The sequence below is a fragment of the Phascolarctos cinereus genome, unplaced genomic scaffold (genome assembly GCF_003287225.1).
Source record: "Phascolarctos cinereus isolate Bilbo 61053 unplaced genomic scaffold, phaCin_HiC Scaffold_2;HRSCAF=192, whole genome shotgun sequence".
In the NCBI taxonomy this organism is placed as follows: Eukaryota; Metazoa; Chordata; class Mammalia; order Diprotodontia; family Phascolarctidae; genus Phascolarctos; species Phascolarctos cinereus.
This window is the reverse complement of record NW_027555625.1, coordinates 371,990,656-372,016,235: the sequence shown is the minus strand read 5'-3', so window position 1 is coordinate 372,016,235 and position 25,580 is coordinate 371,990,656. Positions and strand designations below refer to the sequence as shown.

Genomic DNA, 25,580 nt, shown 5'->3' with positions numbered 1-25,580 from the left:
AAAGGAAACAGCCCCTACTTCAAGAAGCTTACATTCTACTGAGAGTAAAAAACAAAATGAAACAAAACAGTGGATATAAGTGAAAAAATATAAAACTGTTATCAAAATAAATACAAAGTTACACAGTATGGGGGAGAGGGGGGAGAGTGCCATGAGAAAGTTCTAAGACAGGAAGTTGCCTTGTAAAAAAAGTGTGACTTGGGGGGCAGGCAGGTGGTACAGTGGATAGAGCACCGGCCCTGAAGTCAGGAGGACCTGAGTTCAAATCTGTCCTCAGACCAAACACTTGACACTTATTAGCTGTGGGACCCTGGGCAAGTCACTTAACCCCAATTGCCTTAAAAAAAAAAAAGAAAAAGTGTGAGATGGATTTCAGTGTGGCAAGGGCAGACATCCCAGGCATGAGGCACAGCCTGAACAAAAGTGTGGAGGTAGAATAATGGCAATTATGGATTTGAAAGAGCTTTAAAACTCATAAAGATGACTCCGGACAAGTCATTTAACCTCTAAGGGTCCCAGGGAACTCTCTAAGACTACAGACTGCAGAGCAGGTGGCTAGCTGCATTGGTAGAAGCTGCAGCCTCATTGGAAGTTCCTTATGCCATTTGAAAGTCTAATTTTTTAAAAAAGTATAAATAACTGATATATAAGATGGCAAGTTCCCAAAGGGTAAAGATTAGCTTATCATCTATAATGTCCAGCACTAAGCTACGCACATAGTAGATTTTTATTATTTTCAGGATGAATGAATAGCAACATCATTTACATATAGACACGGTTCAATCAATAATAAAGCTATGTTACCTGTGAGTTTCCATCCAGAATTCCCATCACTGCAAGAGCTGAGGTATATAGAAAAGACCAGGAGAACCGGTCCTTGTCATGACTATCCCTTGGCTAGGCTCGGAGGCCTAGGGTGCTTCTGAACATCTGCTGCGATCCAGAACAGACCCTAAAATCCTAAAGCACGAGGCAGTGAGATCTTGGCAAGATCTCTGGCTCCCACCACTAGGTGGGTTTCTAGGTGAACTGGATCAACACACAGGATGGAGGAAGACATGCTACATGCACATGGTGACACTTCCTGCCTGCCTTCCTAACTACCACCAGCCCAGGGATCCTTATACACTTTCCTCATTTCCTGTGAACTCCCTGTTTTCTTCAATTCTGGGTGTGATCAGAGATCTTCCCAGCCCTTCCCTTTCTGCATTTCTAATACTTCCACCTGGAAGTATTAGATCAGAGACCTCTGGACGTTGGATTCATCCTTTCCCCATTCCTCCACAATGGGACAGCACCCCCTTCCCAACCCAGAGAAGTTTCCTTTCTCTCTTATCAGAGGCTTTTATAGTCCTAATCTCCCCCAGCTACCAGGTGCCAAATTCTTCCTTAGCCCTTACTTGCTCTGTCTTGGTCTGCTATCCACTGACTTAGAACCACACCAAAGCAGAACGGGAAACAGGTTCCCTTACCACTAGAAGTCTGTGATCACTGGAGGTTGCACGAGGGAGCTAGATAACATTTGCTGGAAGATATTCCACCTTGCTGCTCAAGATGGACTAAATGACCTCTGACATGCTAGGGTTCTGGGACACTAAGAGTGACCAGGATTAATCCTAACCCTTTGGGTCAGATTTCCCTTTATCACGTCTTCAACTCTACCTCTTCTCAGAGAGAAATCTTTTCACTTTTTTTGTCTTTATATGTCACCGGTGACTAACACAGTACACAGTAGGTGCTTAATAAATGCTTGTTGCTTGATAGCATTGCCCCATGATACACAGGTCTATGCTACATATCACACATCTATATCCTAGGGTTCAGATGAGTGATTGCATCGGAGGACCCTGGGTCTCTAAGGACTGGGTATTTATTACCAGTTACCTTGCTAAGGACCATCCAGACCACAGCTTTCATAACGTTCCAAGATAGGCAGACTGTAAGGATCCTCTCATCAGCCTCCCAGAAGGAGGACATGAGATTAACTCAGAGGAAATCTGACTAGGGTAGGTATAGTTCTTTTAATAGCAGCAAACCTTCACCCCACCTCTAGGGGTGGTGTAGGGAGTGGTCACACACAGACCCAGGGAAGGTATTCCAACCTATATCATCACCTGAGCTTCCCTACCCTGGACTACTGCAGAGGATTGTTTTCTTGGGGCTCCTGCCCTCCCTGCCTGAGGTCCCTCATTGCCTTCCCTTCCCAATGCTCTTCTCCAGATCCCCACTCCCCCTCCCCAAAGCTCCAGTCCTGACTTCTTTCCCTCCCAACACCATTCCTTCCTCCTACTCATTCCTGAAGATTTTCCTCAGCATCCCTCTCATTGTACAATGAGCCCTTGCTCAGCCGGAAAAGCCACAGAACCATTTGGCCTACTTAACTCATTGGCTGCAGCCCCAGGTCAAAGGGTGCCAGGGTGTCAGAAAACCGGGGAGGCAGGGACCTCTGGAACCATAAGGTAAAAGATGGAGACCTAGAGACTCTAAATAATAACTTGGGCTCAGGAAGATAAGCGCAAATGTCCTATAGGTAAAAAATTTTAAGAAATCCTTTTATTCCCCACCATCACCATATAGATAAGGACTCTGAAGCCCAAAGACACATGACTTTGTAACAGCCAGAACCACAACTACAAACCATGTTTCCTAGCTCCTGTTCTAGGGTTCTTCCTACTCTCTACATTGATTCCACCAGAGAATAAATATGGTCATGAACCATTCTGGAAAACAATGTGGAATAGCCTAGAAAAGCCACTCAACTGCATATACCTTTTGACCCAATGATATCACCACTGGACATATATCCCAAAGAGGTCAGAGGCAGAGGGAAAAAGTCCCATATATACAAAAACATTTAGCAGCACTTTTTATAGTAGGAAGAGAATTGGAAGGAAAGTCAGTATCTATAAACTGGCACATGGCTAAATGAACTGTGGTATTATGAATGAAACAGAAGCTATTAATGTATCACAAGAAAAGATGGCTAGTAGAAATTTAAAAAAAAAACTTGGGCAGCCTTACATGAACTGATTCAGAGTGAGGTAAGCAGAACCAGCAATGTCATTTGTACAACGAACACAATAACCTAGGGGAAACAACCCTGAAGGACTCTAGAACTCTGACTGATAAAGTGACCAACTGTGACTCTGAGAATTGATTGTACAAGCATGCATGCCCCCCACACATACCTTGTCAAGGAAGGAAGGGGTGGTCTGTAGGAGCAGAATAAGGCATGCATTTCCAGACACAGCCAATGTGTTATGTTTTGCATAACTGTATTATTTGTTACAGGAGGAGATTCTAGGGGGACAGAGGTAAAGGGGGGAGAGCATAGGGGAGTCACTGGGAAGTGACACTGATGTACATAACAAAGTATCAATAAAAATGTTTAAGTTTAATATATACACCTATCTATGTCTCTCTCACTCTCTCTACACACACACAGAGTCACGGATACCCTCCCCACCCCACCAGAATCTTGCACTTATGAAAGGTCTACATACTAAAAGATAAAATCATAAAATGTCAGAGCTATACAGGCCTTACAGATCCAATATCTTAATTTTATAGATGAGAAAACTGAAGCCCAGAAGCGGTGGCCCAGAGCTTCAGAAGGACAAATCTGGTGTTCTTCCCACTGTGCAGAATTCCCTTCATCATCACCATTCTCCACTTTACACTCTTAAAGTTGAAATGTCAAGCAGGGAAGGAGCTCAGGTCCCTACCCTCTACTCCCACATCCCCTGAGGTCTCAAGGTTCCTGCTTCATCCTCCCAGTGGAACTCTCACAACACACTCACTTTATCTCTCTCTCTCTCTGTCTCTCTCATTAACTCTCGTCTCTCTCTCTCTCTTTCTGTCTGTCTGTCTGTCTCTCTCTCTTTCCCTCTCAGATCTTCCCTAGCTGAGAATCTCCTTAGTCTCCCAACCTAGCTGCTCCTTCCCTGGCCCCCAAGCTTATAATGACACTATCGACCAGGACACATCCATGCTGATTAGCTGTGTGTCAGTCTGGCTCCCCCATTGGACTGTGAGCACTGTGCACTCCATACTCCATGGTCTTCCTGCTTATCCAGGGGACCCCAACTCATTAAACGTTCATTTATCAGCTGCCTATAGAATGAATGACTGGTGAGCAGTGAAGTTAAAAACCTTGGCTGGGAGATTGTCCAGCACCATCCACCCCTGGGCGGGGGGGAGGGAGGGGGGGCAGTCAGGGGCTCCAGGTTCCCATGGTAATGATGACTCTCAGGCCTAGCAGAGTCCACCTTTGCTCCCCCATAAATGTTACCCATCCAGAAAACCCTCTACCCATTTTCTAAGCTAGAGACATAAACTGGCTTGCAGAGAGGGAGGTCAGACGAAGGCCCCAAAGCTGAGACACCCTGTTTCTGGGCCAAGTCATGTGCCTTCACTGTGCCAGTTTGCTGGAGGGGCAATGGAGAGAAAACAAGAAAGCCTCCCTCCCCCTCCCACCCTCCCCAGCTGAAGGAGCCAGTGAGAACCCAGAAATGTGAAAGCAGGAAGGGCTGGAAGCCAGGACTCCTGGGGCCCTATCCAATAGCAGGGCAGTGGCCTGGGAACCAGCCCAGCAGGCCTTTGAGTAGAGGGGGGTCTCAGTCACTCCACCCATACCTCGTGGCTCCTAGAACTCAGGCACTAGGGACTTTGGGGAGGATAGGGAGTGGGGAAGTCTGTTGTTCTCCCCCCTCCTCCAAAAAAAAGCAGCTCCCCAGCCTGCTGCCTGCTGGGGGAGGGGGAGGCAGGAGCCTCAGAGGAGAGCAGCCACTGTCCACACAAAGCCTGGCTGCTGGGGAAATCGATTTTCCGCTTCTCTTTCTCGATTCTTTCCTCTTCTCCACTCCCTCCCTTCCCAGCCAGCAGCTTGTCTCTCCCACTCTGTACCACCCCTCCAAGACCTGTCAACTGCTAGCAAGGGGCTGGATTTTCTCATTTTAATCTCCAAGGTGCATCAGCATGAAAACTTTGCTGTTTTGTCTTAATCTTTACCTGAGGTCATATGGTTTATCCTTTCCCTAATCCTCCTATGCCTCTGCCTCCTTCACAGTGGAAACTTCACCCATGGAGGGGGGGGAAGGGGAGAAAGGGGTGGTGGTAGAGAACTCTATGGTCAGGCAAGAAATTCTGGCCCATATTTATTAGGGCTCGCCCCAATTCTACAGCCTTCACCGTGGCTACTGATTGCCCCCAGAAAAATCAAGGCAGCTCAACTCCCAGGAAACTTCGGGGGATATTTTAAAGAATCAGCTGCAGGTGTGTGTGTGTGTGTGTGTGTGTGTGTGTGTGTGTGTGTGTGTGTGTGTGTGTGTGTGTGTGTGTGTGTGTGTGTAGAGAGAGAGAGAGAAAGAGTGTATATGTGTGTGTGTGTGGAGAGACAGAGAAAGTGTATGTGTGTGTGTGTAGAGAGAGAAAAAAGAGAGACAGAGAAAGTGTGTGTGTGTGTGTGTGTGTGTGTGTGTGTGTGTGTGTAGAGAGAGAGAGAGAAAAAAGGGAGAGAGAGTGTATATGTGTGTGTGTGTGTGTGTGTGTGTAGAGACAGAGAAAGTGTATGTGTGTGTGTGTGTGTGTGTGTGTGTGTGTGTGTGTGTGTGTGTCCCCTGCTCAGCCGGAGGCGCTGACTGTGTGGGGCTGATGGGAGAGCCTGTGACTCACGTCTCCCCAAGCTAATCTTGCTGCTTCTCTTCAGCTCGGCGGCGTCCAATACTTTTTTTTTTTAAACCAGAGACAGGGGAGGTGGAGGAGGACTGCTCGGCAGGGAGGGAGGCCGGCCAGATTGATAAATAATCTTTGCCTTCAGAGGCCTCAAGAAGGCCAGCACTATGGCTGGCATCTCCCTCCTCCCCAACACACACACACACACAACACACACACACACACACACACACACACACACACACTCCTGGGTCTAGGCTCCTCCACATCACAGCTCTGGTCTTCTCCTGTGGGCCAGGCCTACTGCTGTCACTCTGGTTCCTATTTCATGGAAACCCGAGACAGGAAAAGCCTATCAGGTCATCTTGTCCATCCCCTGGCAGGGCTGTTCCCCCTCCCCTGATGAGCAAACAGCAAGCAGAGGGGAAGGAGGAGAAAGAAGGGAGAAAATATTTCTGAATAGATCAAATGCAAGTGGGGCGGGAGGTGGGGTAAGATGAAGAAGTTGTGGGAGGGCCAGGGACTGGCAGCTGCTCTGGGGCCTCCTAGATTCTGAGCTGTCCACTAAATATAGCCTTGCCACCCCTAAACATGCCCCAATCTGACTATTCCCCTAAACCAGTCTTTGCCCAATAGAGGTGGCAAAGGGCCCAATGTGACCGGCCCCAAGACCTATTCCAGATATGGTGCTTTAAGATAACCCTAATAATGCACAGGAAATGGACTACCTGAGCAGAAGTCCATCCCATGGGGCAGCTAGGTGACGCAGTGGATAGAGCACCAGCCCTGAAGTCAGGAGGACCTGAGTTCAAATCCAGCTTCAGACTAAACACTCGACATTTACTAGCTGTGTGACCCTGGGCAAGTCACTTAACCCCAACTGCCAAAAAAAAAAAAAGTCCATCCCACCCTCACCCTCCTCAATACAGGACAATGAATATAGGAATCCGAACCCAAAGTCCATGTTCCCAAGTCTCAGATAAGTGGCAGTCACCCAGATTAAGGGTCAGACTCAAGATTCAAACCCAGGCCCTGAGACTTCTCCATCCACTTCACCATGTGGCCTTATCCTCAAACCTGGAGCAGCAGTTTCCCTTGTTCTGTAGCTCACAAGGAAACAAACCTTGTCTGGCAGCAAGGGTCAACCTTCTTAGAAAGGATGTCCAAGGACGCCAATTGATACTGAGGCCCAATTCAGAGTCTCCCAATGGTGGGAGCCAATAGTGGCAACTGCCTCTTGGTCACCTATATTCTCTGAGCACTTCACGTCCCTCCCTCCCAAAAAGGTCTATCCTGAAATAACCAAGGTCCCTGCCCTGACTCCAGATCATCCCTCATGCCGGGTCCTTCACAGGGCCCCTAGACCCTTGGAAGAAGGGAAAGTGGATAATGTAGGGAGTGGCTCTGGCCCATTATAGCACCCCAGCCACCCCAATCCCTACTTTTAGCACCTGAACAGCTTTCCCTGGGGGGGTCTGTGACCATCTGATACCAGGCCCTGGTCCCTGGAGCCCTCACAAACCAGAAGCCCCAGACAGAGTACCCCGATTTCAACCCCCACCCAATTTTGCTCACAGCCAATAAAGCTACTGGCCACCCTCAGCTACTCAGTCTATGAACCCCACCTCCTCCGAACCCCCAGCCACAGGCAGAGACTGAAATGTGAGGCTGGCTTTCTCAGGAGGGTCCCAGAGGGCTTGGGGGGGATGAGGGGAGGGAGAAAGGGGCAGTTTCTGCTTTGCTAAGGCCCTGCAGGGAGGTGGGTGGACAGTCCCCTCCCTGCCCGGCTGATCTCTAGCCCAAGAACTGAATTCCCCACATGCCTGTCTGTCTTTGACAGCTAGCTCAAATACTTGGCTGCTCTCATACCCGCTGTTCCTGAGCTCTGCTCTCCACCCGCTGCCACCATAGCCTTTTTCCCTCCTCCTCTGCTCCCTCCCTCACCTTCCCTAGAGGTCTCTGTAGATGCCCTGGGGCAGAGCAAGGGATAAAGAAGAGGGGGGATGTAGAGAGGGGCCATCAGCTCTGTCTCCCTCAGAAGCTTAGGCCTAGGACAGGATTTCCATGCTGTTCAGGGCTAACCCATATAGTCACTGTAACCTCCCCATCCCTAAGGGCCCCAGTAGTGGCCAGTTCTGGCAAGGCCCAGCCATGAAGACAGACCCAGTTAGATTCAGGAACCTGCCTCCAGTCCTAGTCTCCTGGACACTGACTTTCAGTGTCCAGCCCCACCAGTCACCTCACCATCCGGGAACTGGCCCCTTGAATTCGGCTCCCTTCAGATAGTAGGCACATTCCACCCCTTATACACCCCCCCACCAGGAGGCCAAACCCATAAACAGCTGGAACAAATACAAAATGCCTCTCCCTAAAAACATCCCAGGCCAGGGCTCAGAGGCACTCCCCCCACCCAAATTATGCACATATCCCCTCCTTCCCCAGCCTCCTCCACCTCTCACAACTGATTAAATAGTAATTCACCATCCCCACAGCTCCTTTCTCTGGGGCTGAGAGCCCTACAGTAAGGGGGAGGGCTCTTTGAAAATGAGAACTCCACAGGGGTTCTCCTCCCTCATCCCAGGATACCAGCACTGGGTTATACTCAAGCTGGCTACCTCGAGTCTCAGGGATATTAGGGATGACTGAAAGGGAAGCAGATTCAACCTCCCCCCACCAAGACCTAACCTGGGGCAGAACTGGGGTTTATGGGGAGGAAGGGGGGAAGTTACAGAGGCTCTCCTCTACTTTCCACCCTAGCCCTGGACAGGACAGCTTCCCTTGGGAAAGTAGAGACCTACAGATGTCAGAGAGGAAACACTTCCTGATACCCAGCTGGGATTTTCCGATGCTCTCATCCAATGGGGCCCGCCCCCAACCAACACGCACAGTCTCTCAGAGAACCACCCAGACAGTCCTTTGTCTACCCACAAACCCACTGCCATTCCTGGGCTATGGAACCCTCCCCTCCCTCTCTCTCTCTAGACTGGGTCTTTGCAGGTCATGTAAACCAGACTGGACATCCAGTACAACAGGAAGGATTCAAATCAGACACAAGGAAAGACTTCCCCAAACACACTGGGCTGTACAGAGTTCGTTCCTCAAGGGAGCCCAAAGCTGGGCTGAGAGGCCACCTGGGTTGCGTTAGGGGCGGCACTTCCTGGAGGCAAGCAAAAGGAGAGAGGATAACCCTTGGAGGTCTTTGCAACCATCTGCCTCAGCTTTACCCAGCCTGCAATGGTTCCCCAAATTCCCACGGGGAGGAAGAGAATCAGATTCCCAGCTTAGCATTCGGACTGGCCAGCAGGGGGGTGGGAGCAGTAGGTCTCTTCTCCCCATTGCACAGATGGGGGATGCTGAGGCCCCCGCGGGGAGGGAGGGGGAGTCGCCGGCAGGGAGTGAGTCACAAGGGGAGCTGGGAAGCGGTCCCGGCTTGCCCTGCTGTTGCTGGAAGCAGCAACCCATGTTTCTTCCTCATGATGGTTACTCGGGAGCGTAGGCGGGCACCGAGGGGCAGCAGGCATGGCAGGCCTCCGCTCAGCCCCTCCCAGCCACCAGATCCTGCTTACCCCACTGCCAGATTGGGGGGGGGGACACAAGGGGGCAATTGTGGTGAGCATAGACTGGTGGTTTCTCTTTCCACTTGTGTTTAAAAGAAAGCCTCTATAAGAACTCCAAATCACCCCATCCCTCATACCTCCATTCCTACCCCAAGTCATTGGAGAAGACCTGGGTCCTAGGCCTGGTTCTAACTACTAAATCAATGTGAGTGACCTTGGGCAATTCATTTTCTTTCTCTAAGACTCAGTTTGCCTCTTCATAAAATGACATTGGGTTGAACTAAATGAGCTCTAAGATTCCTTCTAGCTTTAACATTCCTGGAGCTCTTAACACTTGGATAGGTCATCCTGAGGGGAGATGCCACCAGGAATGCTTTTCCTAGCCTAGCTGAAGCTTTTGGGCCCTCTCCACTAGATGATTCACCCATCATTAGCCCAATTAACCAATTTCCTACACAGCTTTGGGAAGGCAAGGAGAGCAAAGTGGGTCTCTTCTCCCCTTCAGCCCTGGTTAGCCCAGTCCTGAGCCCTGCCCCCCTTGCACACCAATCCACCACACACCATTGGTATGTGTCCCATATACCTCCCAGGGTACCAGCCCTAAGAAACTGAGCTTTCCCCACACACACACACACACACACACACACACACACACACACACACACCCCATCAGGAAGCTCAGACAAGTTCAGGCCTCACTGGCTGGCTATTGGAAAACATAGGAGATTAAACAGAGGGAGAGTAGGGAGGAGGCTGAGTGGTTCCAACTCCTATCCCAGTGACTGTCCCTTACCCTGTCCAGTCTTTTCCCCACAGATTTCAAAAAAGACAAAGAAAGTGAGGGATGGGGAGACAGGGATAGAAAGAACCCACCCTCCACCCCGACTCCAGAGCTGTCTTCCTCTCCTTGCCAACACAGTGCTTTCCCATTCCAGGCCACCGGACTATTCCCAACACCTGTGGTTCATTAGAGAGGAAAGAGGGGAAATGCCCAGGGCCCTCCCACACACAGGCATCCATATACACTGGGGTTCCCATCCCCTTGGGCTGGGAGCCAGCTCCATGCCCCACCTCCCACCAGCTTCTCATATGCCAAGCCAAGCTTTTCAGGAGTCCCTCCTCATCACCCACTTCTTCCTCCAGGCCTTCTACAATGAATTCCCATCAATCCCTGACCCAGCTCAGCCATTTGGTCATGTTCTGGGTAAAGAAGGGGAGCATGAGAGAATGATGAGGGCTCCTAGTCCCCCCCCACCCCACCCCTAGCCTGGAGGCTAACAACCAAAAAGAAAGTAGGGAAGCTAGGAAAAAGAAAGCAGCTCCCTCAGGTTTATCCTCAGACCTGCTGCCTCTGGTTGTAGTATTAGAGCTTAGAGGGTGATTTCACACCCATGATCTCATCTGAACCTCACTAGAGAGCAGGGAATTGCCGAGTCCGTTTTACAGACAAGAAAACTGACACCCAGGGAGCACGCCCCAGGATTTTCCCATCACATTTTCTTCCAAGTGGTTTCTCTGATCTTTCAGTCTGCCCCTGAAAAAGCCAACTGTGTCCCTTTCACCAGCTCCAGCTACCCCTTCAAAAGAAAAGCAAACCCTCCTCCCTTACTGCTACCTCTCTGTTCCTCTTCCCAAGGAATCCTAACAGAGATCATGAAGCCTCGATGTTCTCACCCCCTCTATGACTAAAGCTAAACAGGAGATACATATAATATATGTATATAACACTGCACACTACAAAGCACATTTTTTCATATCAATTGTGACACAAATTTTATTATCCCCATTTTGCAGTCCCAGAAACTGAGCTTCTAGTACACACTGACATGGACATATGTGAATAAATTGTATGTGCTAGCATTCTCCCCACTTGCCCCCTGTCCATTGGCTTAAATCCTAGGTATCTGTCAAGTCTCAGCTCAAATGTCACTTCCTCTGTGAACTTAGAAGTGATTCTTCCTCCCTTAGGGCTCTCCCCTCCATCACTATGTCCCTCTCTGGTCACTTATCACACTGTCTTGTTTTGTGGTTGTTTATCCCTATTATGTTTTATCCCTATTACTAGCTGGGCATTATTCATCTCCACCCCTTCTCCCCCCCCCCACAGGCTCCAGAGTTTGGCATGAGGCTTTCTATACAGTTGGTGCTCAATGGAATATGCTTGATAAGTAAATTAGTAATCATATATATGTGTAACATACATGCATATCTATGTATATGTATGTACGCACACATACACACTGTGCTAGTGTGTTTCTCATGGAGCAGGTAAATTTGCTTTGATTTTGATTCCTTTACCAGAAACAATGCTGAACTGAAGAGTCAACTTTGCTCCTGGACAGACCCTAATTAGATTGGAGGTGCCCAGGAGTCTAGCCAAGAGGAAATTTTCCAAGGTTTTCCTCATCTACCACAGGACCTGGGTTCAAATCCCTCCACTACTACTCACTACTTGTATGACCTTGGGCAAGTAACCTAACTGCTCTAGGTCTTAACTATAAGAAGATTGGGCTAGACCTCTAAGGTCCCTTCTGTTTCTAAATCTATAACTCTAATGTCCTCTGACTTTACACTGGGCTGCAGGCCCAGACAAGAATCAGAAAAGCATGACTGGCCAGACCCTCAAACTCCTCAGGGCCCCTGAGATCCTTTTCCCCAATAGGACCTTTAAGGTCTTTCCCTAACTTTTAACTAGCAGAGCCTGTCATGTCCTGTCCTGAGTCAGCCTCCCTCCAATCTGAGGCACCTAAGGAGCAACTTCAGAGCCCCAGAAAGAGGTGCTCACTCCCCTAAAGGCAGGCCAGAGCAGGGCTCCTTCAGGGCAGAGCTGGAGGGGAGGGAGCAGAAATCTGGGGGGAAACACACCTGGAAAAAGGATGCAGGCTAAGTGACCCCAGTAGAACTGGTTCTTATAAACCAGGGAGGAAAGGGCTATAGAAAGTCCTATGCCTCAAAAGCTGTTGGTCCCATGAAGACCCCAAATCCTATCACTGACCCCCAAAGAAGTGGCTGACAGCATGAGGAGTGAGAATTTGTGTTTTTCATGTATGCAAATACATCAGCCTGCAAAACATATGTTTGCATGTGTGAATGTTCACAAGTGACTGTGTCCAGGGTACCAGACTCAATGAGGCCCTATGGGAGAGGGGGGTTGGGCAGGGCAGGGAAAGGCAGTTCTAAAATACTTTGCATAGTTCTGGTCGCCAGATTTCAAGCCTAGGGCAGAGCCCTGGGAAGGGGCAGAGGCAGGGGGCTGGGAGATGTTGAGCTCTGGATCCCTCCCCAAATAAGGGAACTTAGGAGAACTGGGGGAAGGGGGGAGAACCAACTAGCCCCCATCTCCCCAACTAGGCCAGGTAGCTAACAGTTCCCACAAGTAAAGATCCTTGGGAGGCCAAGGGAAGGTTGGGAAGGTTTCCCAGTGACCAACAAAACCCCCCCTGCACACACCCACCCAACATATGCGTGTTCACATCCACACAAGACTTTCAAAAAAGCTGCCCAAGGGAGGGGAAAGGGGCAGGACAGTGGTTCCTGAGGCCACCCACTAGGGGAGAAGTGTCCTGAAGTGGCCCCCAGCTCAGTCCACCAGTTGTCCCACCAACTTCAACCCCCACCCCCTAAACACATGCATGCATACACATACAGGAAACAAGGCCCACCCACAGCCTCATGCCTCAGAATCTAAATGTGCTGATATAATTCTGGGACTATGATTCCCTCTCCTACTGGAAAGATAGATTCCAGACTCCATGAAACAGAGGCTATTCTCTGCCTAGGAGGAGAAAAGAAAGGCAGAGAGCATTGGTTAGACTAGGGGCCTGTGTAAGGGGACCATTGGAGCCCAGCTTCCTTGACAGGTCCCCAGAAAGACTGTTACAGGGAGACAGAACTGGATATTTCCTACTGACTAAGGTCCTCTTGCTGGCCTGACCTCCCTTCCTTTCCCCTCCCCTCCTTTTGGGTTGCTGGGCAGGCCTGGCCCTGCCTAGCTCAAGGCCAGTGTTGGTGAACGGGCGGGGGGGGGGGGGGATAAATATAGAGCCATCAGCCATCCAAATTCCTGTGAGGGCTGCAGCCAAGCAGGAGTACCCATTGCTCTCAGCTCTAGGGCTCAGAGCCTCAGTGGCCACGGCCACCACTGCCCTCTTTCCAAACAAACAGAAAAATAAATAAAAACCAGCTCTCTCATGGACAGCACAGCTGGGGGTGGGGGGGTAAGGAGGGAGGAGACAGGAAGAGGTGGACTCTGGGGAGGAGAAGCAGCTTGGACCAGTTGCCGAGGTTTCTGAGGTTTCTGTTCCGGCAGGGGAAGGAGATGGCAACAAAAGAGGGGGAAAGAGAGAGAGACAGAGAGACAGAGATAGAGAAAGGGCAGAGACAGAGACAAAGACACAGCAGAAGATATGGGGGGGGGCCCAGCGTGAGATGTAAGTAACAGAAACAGAGTAAAAAGGATAAAGATAGAGACAGGGTGGAAAAGAGACAAACACAGAGCAGATACAGTATGATAGAGAAACAAGGCCAGAGAGACACAACACAGAAAGCCTGGAGGGCCTCCTGGAAGAAGCTGCCCTCTTTGCCCTCTCATTCTGCTCAGGCCTTTCCCCAACAATTCTGCCTGGGGGAGTTGGGTATATATTTTGTCTGCCTGGAAGAGCCAGTATGGTTCCTGGGGTTAACAGGAGGTGGTCTCAAGGTGTCAAGGATGCTAAGTCTGCCAAGGAAGGGGAGGGACTAAGACCATCCATCTGTGGTAGGGAGGCAGCTGCAATGCAGGGGGAAGATGGGGGAGAGCAGGTTGGAAGAAAACTGGGCACCTCCCCCGATGAAGGTAAAACAGTTTCCTCTGGACAGAAGACTAAGCCCCTGACCCCTCCCTGCAAAGTGGTTTGACTAAGCTTGGATTTTGGCCATTTGCTCAGTTAAGGGTCCCATAAGCTGAATGAAGGCAGGAGACTTGGGCAAACAAGATGGCCTGTCTGTTCCTAAACCTAGGCCTAATCATTCTGTCTCCAAGTCTGTCCCTGAGATTACAGCACAACAGAGGCCAAAGGAGTAGAAAAGGACAGAGGAAAGGGAGGAACTGGTAGCCAGAGGGTTCCTCCAGCAGGTCTGTGAGCTGTGGGCATGCTCTCTGGCTTTAATATTATTTCTCTTTTCCCTCTTCTTGCAAAGGACAGGGACGAGGTGGTTACAGAGGTTGGGTGGGGGGAGCTCTGTGGGATTAGTAATGGGATGGAGAGACCTTTATAGCTCTGTGAGCTGATCTGTACGCAGCCCTGCATTTTCAAGCTGTCTCCAAAGCTGCCAGCAAACCTCGGGGAGGCCAGGCCGCCTGTCAGCCCAGCCACCGAGGAGCCTCCTGGGGAGGAGGAGGTGACCTCCAGCCCTTGCCTCCCCAAATCTCCTTACAGGCTCCCTGTCTGTCTCAGGGAATGGATTGAGGCAGCTGACCTCTCCTGGCTCAGTCTGGAGCCTGGAGAGGAGGGGGAGACACTCCAAGGAATCATGAGTTGGGGAAGAATGGGGCTCTTAGATCTTCACGAGCAGTGCCCCCACTATCTCATTACCACCATCCACAAACACTTACTGAGAAGTTCCTGTGTGCACAGCATGTGATACTCCCTACCCTCCAAGAGTTTACAGTCTAGTGGGAGAGACAGTACTTACCCAGGAAGTGTTAACAATAGCATGAGAGCTGTCTGAAGGCCACAGATGATGCTAAAAAGTCTAATGGATAGTATAGACAGTGAGGGCAGAAAAAAGAGTTCAGGAGTGAGTACCACTAAGCACCAGTCATACCCCAGATGCCAGCCACAGAGATCTAACCAACCCAGCCTGTGAATGGAAAAGATCAACCTTCAAGAGCTTCCCATTCCAAACTTCCAGGGTCAATACCAGCACCCCCATTCCCAAGATGGAGAAACTGAGGAATGGCAAGGCAGCACGGAATATACATATTCAAAAATCACACTATTTGGAATTAAAATTACCCCAAAAATGGTAACTGGTTCCATCCCAGTGGAAATATACAGCAAGAATCCAAATAATGTGATCATTTCAGGGGATTCATTTTTCCTATTAATCAGGATTCAGATGTAATAAAAAGATCATTGGCCTTGGTACTGGAGAGACTTTGGTTGTAATAGTCGCTGACACTAGCTGCATGACATAGGGGATATGATTTCAATTGCCTGGGCCTCAGTTTCCTCATTTGTAAAAGGAGAGGTATCACAAGGCTGTTGTGAGGAAAAAGCAAGTTATTATCGTTGCTAAAGGGCTAGCACCCAGCCAGGGCTCTATCTCCCTTGTCACCCGGCCACTTAGATATGAGCAAATGGAGACCAGGGTCTAAAGGGTTAATCCTCCCCAGAGATCTCTAAGCACTAGCAGGATCAGTATGACTGGGGAGGGCCTTGGTTCCAGAATGGAGGCCAGCATGGGAGGCAGGAAATGAAGAAGAATTTGAGATCTAATTGAGCTGGCTGGGGGATTAGGCAGCAGAATGCAATTATGGGCACTGGAGTTGAGCCAGAGGGGCAGGGTTAACACCCTGAGTACAACACAGCTAGGAGGGACCAGGTGACCAGAGCAGTGGGGGGCACTGATCAATGACTTCCACTCCTTGGGGAGGACCTGTGTCTAAGGTCATTTCCCACTCACCCCCACTCCAAAAAACAAGCTGGAGCTAAAGGGAGATGAGGGAGGTGGGATTCCTAGGCCTAAGTCGTCGTTGGGGAAGATGGGGAACCCAAGGAACCTATATGGACACTTACTGAAAAATTCCTACCCCCTTTTAGTAAAGGAAAATTATGGACAATCAATGTCACACACACACACACACACACACACACACACACACACACAGAGGAAGCTACACAAAGACAGGAGAGGCCCTCCTAGGGTAGGGTAAGGTACATCTTTACATATTTAACACTATACCCATCTCATGTATACGCACACATGCGTAATCAAAGGTATATACACTAGCTGACAGGTGCACCCACAGGCACACACACATATCTACAATACTCACAGGGAGATCCTTCTCAACCTGCAGAAACACACAACCATAGCCTTATGCTATTGTATGGCTTCTGGGGAGGAGGGAAAACCAAACCTAGGACCTTAAAATCCTTTTATTCCTGTAATCACAGGCTGCCATCTCAATGGATAAGCGCTGTCTCCCAGGGCCCCAGTCTGTCTTCCTCCAGCTTTCCAAATTCTGGGTATAGGAAAAGGTGTCAGCAACAGAGGACCAGCCCCATGAAGGGGGAGTGAAGAATGGTTAAGGGAAAAGGAACAAACAGGGATTGTGAGTCCCTGGGAGGGCAGAAGTCTAAGCCTGAGGGGTCTGGGCCAGGATCTCAGAGACGGTTGGGGAGGAATCGGGGTTCCCTTATGCAGAGACACAGGGATTCCCACAAACTTATAAGCATCCAAAGACATGCTGTGTGAACATACACCAGAGTTTGTACAGATTTCTATACACTTAGGGGTTAGCACAGACCCTATCTTGACACAGCTTCATGAATAAATGGAGAGGTACTTATTAGGTGCTTATTATGTACAAAGCACATTAATACAGGTATACATCTGGAGACATACAAACACACTAGGCTTGGATTTCTTATACTGCCAACCCCCCAACCACACACACACACACACACACAGTCTCACACTCACACCCTTCATCACAGGCACCTCTGTCAGCTGACAATGGATCTGAGTTTAGGCAAGTGGAGATACCGAGGAGGGAGAGGGATCCTGGTTTTTCTCCAGAGAACCAGGCTGGGGCCCTTTCCCAGTTACATACCGAGGTGGGGTTGGGTGGACCTGATTTGGGGGGGAGCCTAAAAAAAAGAGAAAGCAGGGGGAAAAAACTTGAGCGGGATATTCTTGCTGAGCAACAGAGCGTGAGTAACTGGCGGAGGCTTTTCGTGGTCTGGTGAGTCTAAGCTATGAGCCAAGTTTAACTATTAATACACTTAATCAAGGATGTCCCAGTACGTTCTCCATATACCCCACACCCCTCCCATACTGGGGATGGGTGAAGGGAGGTATATGGAGAACTCACTGGGACATCTCCAAACACTGATCTAGTGTGTGAAAGTGGAGGGGAACACCTGAAATGGGAAGGCCTCAAGTTCTGCCCCTGCCCTCCAGGAAATTGGGATAGGTCTATAAATATAGACTTAGGTGTGGGGAGGACCCCACTACCCAAACAGTTACTTTGGGATAATTCAAGCATTTATTCTGGGAGGCAGTATCTCAATTAGCTTATACCTCCAAACTGGGAAAGCAGCTTTGGGTGCCCACCCCTTCCAAAAAAAGAGACATCCTTAAAACAAAATTTCAACTACCCTAGAGTCTAAGCCCAATCTAATTACCCTCCATCAGTTTTTCCATGTGTCAAATGGGTAGAAGAAACCTATCATTCAAAATGTGAAGACTTAATGGGGAGGAGGTCCCAGAGCATCCCTGACACAAAGTACTGCTGGGGAGAGGATGGGAAAGAGAAATAGACTCCCAGCTCCCTTCCACCCACTGGGGCAGGACATCCCTGGCTTCACATGATAAAGACCTGCAGCCCATAAATCAACAAGCTTTGCCCACTGACTGTTAGAACCTCAACCCAATCACCTGCTGAGCTAAGGAAAAACAAGCCTACCCTAAATAAATAAATAGATAGATAAATAAATAAATACATAAATAAGATGCTGTGGTTAAACCTCTCCAGCACCAAAGGGAAGGGGATAAAGGAGGGAATAATACATTTGGGCCCCACAATGTGGGAAAAGCTCTGCTCATCAACCATCTAACTGAAAGGGGTCAGGTTTCAGAAAAGGCACAGTAGGACCCTCAATTAATCAATGCTCCCCCCCTCATTCTCCACAGATGGACTGCATCCAGCCCTCTCAAGCTCCAGGAAGATTTCTAGAGCACCTTCCAAACTACCCAAGGGGGTGGGGTGGGGGTGAAGGCAAGGGTGGGGAGGGGAGCTCCTAGAAAGGGAATACTCCCTCCCATCAATATTAACATTATTCTGCATACCCCTCCAAGCCCCCAATCCTCCAAGGAATCTTCCTGCTTCTCTTCCAGGGAAATCCAGGAGGCAGAGAATCTGTTCTATCAATACTGCTGCCCGCCCCACTTCATCCAAGAGCTGGGTGAGTCTCCTTTGCTTTCCACAATTCCTATAGAACTGAAGCTCCCTATTCCCACAGGTGTAGGGTATGGGTATATACTCCTCTCCCAAACTCTGGACGAGCTTTTGGGAGCTGCTCCCCCCACCCCCAGAGGTCACACTCAATAACCTGGGATGATGGGTACAGAACCTGTCTTCCTGGAATGTCACCTCCACCAGGCAGTGGGGGAGGAAACACTGAAGACTGTCTCTCCCCCCAGCCGCCCCACACCCTCCTCCCAGTCTGTCCGCTCCAGTGCCGGGCTTGGCAGCTGCGCGAAAATGCCTGAGTGTTCAGATGGCCCTCCCCAAGCAAGCCGGCACCCGAATGACTCCAGCGTGGCGCTCTCACATCCCCCGCCAGGCGGCCTCAGCGGAAAAGTTGAAAGAGATTCAGTGTTTTGTAGGCAAACCCCAGCGGGAGTTGGGGGAAAGAGGGAGGGCACCCCAGTGGGTCCACCCCCATTCGCAGGCACACTTCCTGGACAAACTTAGTCGGGGTGGGGGGTGAGGGAGGTCTGTAGCAACCTGAGGAAAGAGCCCCTTCTCCCCATTCTGGAGTAACCTGGGCAGTCAAAGGGCAGGAAGACAGAGGTCAAATCCCTCGTTCTCCCAGACGACAACCCCATAGTCCCACCAAGCACCCTTACACTTGGCTCGCAAACACCTCACTGTTCCGCAGGTGCGGGAGGCTTAGCCTAAAGGCTACTCAGGGTCCAGGGACAAAAGAGGGTGGGGTTATTACAGGACTTTCAACCCATCTGGCCCAAAGTCTCACTCTCCCTAGGGGCCTCGGTCATTAATTTTTACTCTGGTTGCAATGGTCACTAAAAGGCACCACCCCTACTCTTTCCTTTCCCCCTCAAAACCTGCGTGTTCCTCATATCCCCCCCCCATTCTTTTACTTCCTGGGAAATGAAAACCAAAATTATTTCTCACTTCCCTAGGGACCTCAATGGTTCTGACAGCTCCTAGGATTTTTTTCCCCCTCTCCCCACAGCTCCCCAATGCCCCCTCAAAAGGACAGCATTTGCCATAGTTCACAAAGCTAAGTCCACGATCGCACAGTGTTCCCTGTGCCCCTACTCAACAGAAAACCAGGGTGGGGTGTGAATGTATGTGTTTTTGGGAGGAGAGGGGCTGCGCTAAAGGACGACTTTCCGAGAAAAAAATTAAATTCCTCCTGGGGCGGGGTAATTTTACATAGACAATCCTAGTCCAAAGGGGTTAAAGGGGGGAGGTCTTCCACATGCCTAAGGGGGAGGGGGAGTGAGAAAGAGCTAAGGGGAACATAGTAAGAGCTTAATAAATGCTTGTTGACTTGACTCGCCTTGGGAGTCTGGAAGCCGACAGCTACCGGGAAGGTGGGGATGGTGGCGGACAGCACCACAGCCTCTGCCCCTTCACAAGAAGTCAAGTACCTACCCTGCTAAGGGGTCCCTGATCATCCGATAAGGCACCCCCTTCCCTCTTCCTCCCGCCAGGCGCGTCTTCCCTCATCCCCTCTCCTACCCTCCCCGTCCCTGCTAGTCTTCGCACAGCAGAGAACGGCACGGCCCGGCACGCCGCACAGCACAGCACAGCCCACGCTGGTCGCTAGAGACGGCCCTTTACACTGGAGAATCCCAAATACTGGGATAGACGAAGGGAGGAAGAAGGGGGGGGGGGGAAGACGAGCGGTGGAAGGGGGGAGAGACGGGCAAATACTTTGAAGGGGGAAAAATGCCAAACTTGGTCAGCCTGCCCAGCACCCCGTACCCCGGCGGGGGCGAGGACGCGGAATGAATAGATCTAAAAGTATTCCGATCCCTGCAGGACCCCGATTCCGGCCAAACATCGCCCCCCCAACTCCGGAGGTTGGGGGGGTAGGGCGGGAAGAGGGGCAGCCACGCGTGGCCAAGGGCGCCGGGCTCAGAGTTAGCACCCACACACACACCCTAACCTGGAGCCAAGAGTGGTAGGAAGGTGGGGGGGGAGGTGACGAAGAGAAGGGGACAAAACTAGAGAACGTGAAAGGTCAAGCCTTCTTCATCCCCATAGCCACCAAGGCCCCAGCCCTCCCTCCGCCCAGGGCATGGGCACAGGGCACCGGTACTGGCGCCAGCCCCGGGCTGAAAGGTCAGCATCGACCGGCAGGCTTGAGAAGGAGCACAGACTCCCTTCTTCCCGAGACTCAAAGATCCCGACCTGCCCGAGGTCAGGGACACCCTCCAGGCTGAGGACCCCAATCTCTCCCGGGAAACACCGCCTCCCACCCACCCCGCCCCCCGCCAGGGGAACCCCTTTCCCAACTCCTCGGAGCGCAAGGCTGACCCCAACTGGGAGAGGGGGGCAAAGCCGTACCCAGCCCCCACCCCAGTTCCGCGCCGCAGAGTGGTCACGCCCCCCCACCCCCGACCCTAAAACCCCGCTTTTTGTCTGGACTCAATGATCTGCGACCGAGCAGGCAGCAGCCCCGGAATCGCAGCGGAGTCCTAGCCGAGAAGATGGTCTCGGAGGCTGGGTACTTGGGCCCAGACTTCTCCCGCCCCTCCACGACCTCCTGAGTCCATGCTCCCCACACCCCGGAGGGTGGCGGCCCCCAGACCCCAGACCCCCGCCCGCGGCTCTCCGCACCTGAACTTCGGGGAAGCGAGAGCCTGCAAACTTTCCGCCGACTTCCACCCAACTCTGGCCCCCCCCCACCCCCGTCCGCTTAGCCTGCCCCAGGGGAGACGGGGGAGGGGCAGGGGGAGCCCAGCCCCGGGAGGGAGGGGAGGCTGAAGGGGCGGGGAGGTTGCGGGGGGGGGGGAGGACAACAACCCCGACACCTACCCGAGCTCTCCGGAGCCGCCGCTGCCGCCGCCAACCGCGAGGGGGGGGGAAGAGGTGGAGGGAGAGGAGGAGGACCAGGAGATGGGGGGGCGATGGGAAAAGCAGGGGGGAGCTGCAGCCGATCAGCCGCCGCCGCTCCGGGCAGCAGTAGCAGCAGCAGCAGCAGCAGCAACAGCAGCAGCAGCCACCTCCTCCGTGCGCACTGTCGCCGCCCGGCTTAGCCCAGGGAATCCAGAGCGGCAACAAGAAAGGCGGGGGGGAAAAAAGCACCTGCCCCCCTGTCCGCTTCCTCCCAGCCTTCCCTCTCCAAAAATTAAAAACAACAACAACAACAAAAAAAAGACAACTAATACTCAAATATTGAGAAAAGAGAGGAGGGGTGCGCGCGGCGCCCGCCGCCGGGTGGGGGCTTAGGAAGCAGGGCGCATGGCCCCGGAGGGGGCGATGCAGACTATGTACTGGTCCCGGAGCTCCGCCGGGGCGCTGAGGATGCAGTGGGGCTCGACTGCCCCAGCTCCCTCCCAGTGCCGCTGCTGCTGCCGCCGCCGCCGCTGCCGCCGCTGCCTCCGCCTCTACATCCCAGCTCCACCGCCGCGCGCTCGCTAGCTTGCTCGCCCGGGCTGGAGCTCCGAGCACTGAACGCTGCCCGGGGGCTGCAGGCAAAACCCGGACCGGACTCTTCCCACTCCCTTCCTCCCCCTCCCTCCTCTCTTCCCTTCCCTTCCCCTCCCCTTCCCTCCCCTCCCCTTCAACACTCTGGCCACTTGGACGCCGGGCCCCGTCGCCGCCTCCGCCACTGCCGCCGCCGCCGCTGCAGCCGCAGCAGCAGTTCTCATTTCTTTCTCTCTCTCTCTCTCTCTCTCTCTCTCTCTCTCTCTCTCTCTCACTCTCTCTCTCTCTCTCTGTCTTTCTCTTTCTCTCCCCCCCCTTTTGGGGTCTGAGTTCTCGCTTGCGTTTCTCACTAGTTCAGCTATTCCCTACAACTTTTGAGAAATATATATGTATATATGTGTGTGCGTGTGTGTATATGCACACACATATAATACTGATTTCTTCCTCGGGGCTTGAAGAAGTCAGTGCATTTCATAAAGATTTCCCTCTCCCTAACACCCCCCCCATCTACCATAATGCAAGTTTTCAGAAAGACTGGGCCGAGTCTCTCACTTAACGGAAAAGAATGAAGTCTGTATAAGATAACACTATATAACAGATCTAAGACTTCACAAACATAAGGAGTAATAATATCTGTGTGGTCTTTGCAAGTTGTAGTCTTCAGAACCTAAAGGTGACTAGATATATGAGTATAAAAATATTGGGGGTGGTTTCATATTCGACATAACCATAACAAGCCAAGCCAAGCATTTATAAAGGGCCTACTATATGCTAGGCACTGGGTATATACAAAGACAAAAAATGAGAGTCCCCAACCTGTTCCCAAGGAGCTTGTGTTCTTTCAACCTACAGTGAATGTCGGATATGGGGAGAACCTTCAAAATCACAACCCACATTTTAAGGAGAGCTTAGAGAGGGAAAGTGAGGGAGCTCTTAGACCTAAAACTCAGTTCTGGTTCACTAATGGGCACTGCTTGCTCACAAATTTCCAGGACTCAGGTTCCTGATTGTTTAGCAGGTTATTCATCTATCTAATCTTATCCTCCAGTGTTTAAGGCCAAATGCTCCTCCCGGTATCCTCCTTCTCCTCCAATAACCCCTCTTATTGCTAAACTGCAACTTAAATGATAATCCAAAGGGCATTATAGGAGAAAACATTCAAATTTTCTTTTTCCATGCTGGTGAGGGGATGGGGCACAGAAAATCTAAAATACCAGATAATCCAAAAATGGTCTCTGTGGGGTTATGTAAAGTTCTCAGTCAATTTCTGCTAACAACCTGTACACTTATTTACCTAGTAACACCTGAAGGGTAGTAATAAAATTTTTTTCTTTTTCCCTTCCAAGAGAAGAGAAGAGATGTGGTGAATGATTTTTTGCCCCAAAGTGAATATTTTCAGAAGATAATCCAGGCACAGATAATAGTTTATGTATCTATGTGGCCCATATGCATCCAGATGCATGAACCAAGGAGAGGGGAGATTGAAGTGGGTTTTATCTCTCCTTCAGCTTCAGTCTTTCTAACTGTCTCTCTTAGTCCCTGTGTTTGTCCATCTCTGTCTCTTAGGCTCTATCTCTTCCATTAGCCTTGTCTGTCTTTGTGACCCAGTCTCTGGGGTACTAGGGGCTATGGGGCAGAGCCAACTCAGAGAAATTCTTGGACCTCCCTGCTCCCTTTCCAACCCCTCCCCAGGTTCCCAACAGATATGTACTCCTGCTTTCTGGGTCTTGTCCCAGCCAAAGGGCACAGGGCTTCAGGAATGCACCAGGGGCCTTCTGCCAAGGATTGGGCTGGGGACACTGTGACTATTCACAAAAGGTTTGGTTTGGACCCATCTCTTCAGCCAGACTAACCAAATGGTCCCCTGGCTTTGCAACTGAACATCTCCAAGCAAATAATATGCTCAATGATGGAGAAACTGAGGCACAGAGAAATGCAATTCCATAGGTCTGAATGGAAAGCCCAGAAGTCTGAATTCCCAGACTCCAACAGACTCAACATCCATGATGATCACAAAAGCAGTAGCACCTGTCACCAAGGTGATAAGGACTAAAGCATACTAGAATCTCATATTCTTTCATTGTGGAGGGGTAGAAAGGTCTTCATCTATCATTGCCCTAAACTTTGTCTCTTTTTCCTACAGGGGGTAGGGGAAGAGAAGGGGAAGTGGAATTGGCCTACCTCGGTGAAACTATAAGCTTCTAATTACCCGCATCTTTTTGTAGTGCCAGTCCCTGTTTAAGGCTAATGAGCAAAAACCTTTCTAAGGATCTCTGGTCTGGTCACACTGGAGACCTCCCCTGTTGGCTTAAATTGCAACAGGAGGGATTTAGGTTAGACATAATAGAGGAATACTTCCCCACTGAGTATTGTTAGATAGGGGACTAGGTTTAGAGAGTGGGGAGGGGAGATTAAGGTGAAGTCTCCTTCCCCAGAGATCAAGAACAGAAAGGATGTCACCCCAGTCCCCACACAGAACCTTCCCTGACTGAATGCTGTGAAGTACTAGGTAGCTGGCCCAGGCTGGGGAGCTCTTTTCCTTGCTTCAGCTCTCTCAGTCTGAGAGACCCTAAAGGGACAGAAGCTAGAGGCTGATCCGGTTTGGGCAGAGGAAATGGGGCCAGAAAAAGTTCTACACATTTGAAACAAAAGCAAAATCATGAAAATAAAATTCAAACCCAGATCCAGAATAGGTGTTAGCAGTGACACTCCAGGTGGCCGGTGCAGAAATACTGTAGCATAAAAGAGGGAGAGACACAAGTTTCTTCAGCCAATTTGCAACTTTTGAGGCTCAGCCTCCATTTTAGGGGGAGGGACACTCTCTACCCACCTAGTCTCCTTCACCTACCCCCACACCTCCAGAGGAGGACTACTAGGAGGGAAGTATCTCTTATTGTTGTCTGCAGTTGCAATTTAACTCTTTGCCGGTTTCCTGCAGTCAGTCATTCCACAAGTATGTGCTGACCTGTTACCTTGAGCCCAGCCCTTTGCTAAAGCCAGTAGGGGAGAAGGAGGAGGGGGAGGAGAAGGTAAAGGCAGTCCCAGGCTCATAGGAATTGTTGAGTTGGAGGGATCCAATGTGTGCACAAGCCCTACCAGCTCCAAGCTGAGGGGCCCACTTGACTGATGTGAACAAAATGCCGAAAGAACTTGTGTTCTGGGCATGTCCTTTCACCTCTCCAAGGCTCAGTTTCCCCATCAGTAATATGTGAGGGTTAGCTAATGATTGCTAGGGAGCCTTTCTGTTCAAACAGGTAATCGGAACCTAGAGGCCTGGGAGAATGTTTTTTCACAAGTTTGCATCTTCCTCCCCCACTTGTAGTCCCGGAGACCCAGCTCTTCGCTAGGCACTGTGGGAGTTCCATGAATATGTGTGTTGATTTGATTTGATTTGGTTTGAAGGACAGGGAGAATTTCAGCCTGGGGTGGGATGGCTCAGCAGGTTTGGAAACGGAAGTCAAGCTCAACTCTAGAGGGAAAATGGATTCATCAACACCTCAATGGACCCCTTCCCAGCCCAGCCACCCCAGAGTCTGGGCTACAGTGTTTAACACAAGAAAGCCCAAAGCTTTCCACCCCCTGAACTCGTACATTCTTAAACAAAAGACCTTCTTAAACAAAAGACCTTTAGTTGGGGTAATTCAGTTACCTCCTAAAGCTTCTAGTGGGTCTGCCTGAACCTTACCTTACAACTCTGAAAATAAGAGGAGAAAACTGGATTTGGGGGCAGAAAA

The 25,580-nt window shown here is 50.6% G+C and overlaps 1 protein-coding gene across 8 annotated transcripts in view; it reads right to left on the bottom strand.

Moving 5' to 3' along the window:
- The window catches only part of CXXC5 (CXXC finger protein 5), a 54,495-nt gene extending 32,605 nt beyond the window's left edge, over positions 1-21,890 (bottom strand). For 4 of the 8 annotated variants that reach the window (XM_078150466.1, XM_078150467.1, XM_078150465.1 and 1 more), the window contains exon 1: positions 21,235-21,889. The gene's annotated coding sequence lies outside the window, so the exon portion shown is untranslated. Of the gene's footprint in view, positions 1-21,036; positions 21,143-21,234 lie in introns of those variants that run through there. The other 4 variants (XM_078150469.1, XM_021005081.2, XM_021005084.2 and 1 more) reach the window with 4 other exon arrangements.
- Positions 21,891-25,580: the final 3,690 nt, after the last annotated feature.